At 53.9% G+C, this 627-nt stretch overlaps 1 long non-coding RNA gene across 1 annotated transcript; it reads right to left on the bottom strand.

Annotated features, from left to right (window-relative positions):
- LOC113979582 lies at window positions 1-399 on the bottom strand. The gene is made up of 2 exons (XR_003537915.1): window positions 211-399; window positions 1-154 (listed from the first exon to the last, which is right to left on the bottom strand). It is a non-coding gene; the product is annotated as an uncharacterized LOC113979582 (long non-coding RNA).
- Between the last annotated feature and the right edge of the window lie 228 nt (window positions 400-627).

The raw sequence follows: 627 nt of genomic DNA, 5'->3' as shown, positions 1-627 counted from the left end.
GGGGGGGGGTCACCCCCTTTACCTGCAGATTTATCCCCCCCAACCTCGTTTTTTTTCGGGGGGGTCACAAACTTCACCTGTACATTGCCCCCCTAAAATCTTATTTTTTGGGGGGGGGGGTCACCCCTTTTACCTGCACATTGACCCCCCCAACCTCGTTCTTTTTTTGGGGGGGGGTGTCACAAATTTTACCCATAGATTGACACCAACACACCTCATATTTTTTTTGGGGGGGTCACTCCCTTTACCTGCACATTGACCCCCCCAACCTACAAACCGACCCCCCCTTAATTTCGGGGGGGCACCCCCTTTACCTGTAGATTTATCCCCCCCCGATTTTTTTTTTGGGGGGGGCCACCTCCTTTACCTGCACATTGACCCCCCCAATCTCCAAACTGACGCCCCTTAATTCTGGGGGGGGGTCACCCCCTTTACCTGTACATTGACTCCCCCTCACACCTTATTTTTTTTGGGGGGGTCACCCCGTTTACCTGCAGATTGACCCCCCCACACCTTATTTTTTTGGGGGGGGGTCACCCCCTTTACCTGTACATTGACCGCCCCACACCTTATTTTTTTTGGGGGGGGGTCACCCCCTTTTACCCCCCAACCTATAAACCGACCCCC

This window comes from Neopelma chrysocephalum, unplaced genomic scaffold, assembly GCF_003984885.1.
Source record: "Neopelma chrysocephalum unplaced genomic scaffold, ASM398488v2 Primary Assembly neopelma1_84128, whole genome shotgun sequence".
Classification (NCBI taxonomy): Eukaryota; Metazoa; Chordata; class Aves; order Passeriformes; family Pipridae; genus Neopelma; species Neopelma chrysocephalum.
The sequence above is the reverse complement of the archived record's forward strand: the minus strand, read 5'-3'. Positions and strand labels throughout refer to the sequence as shown.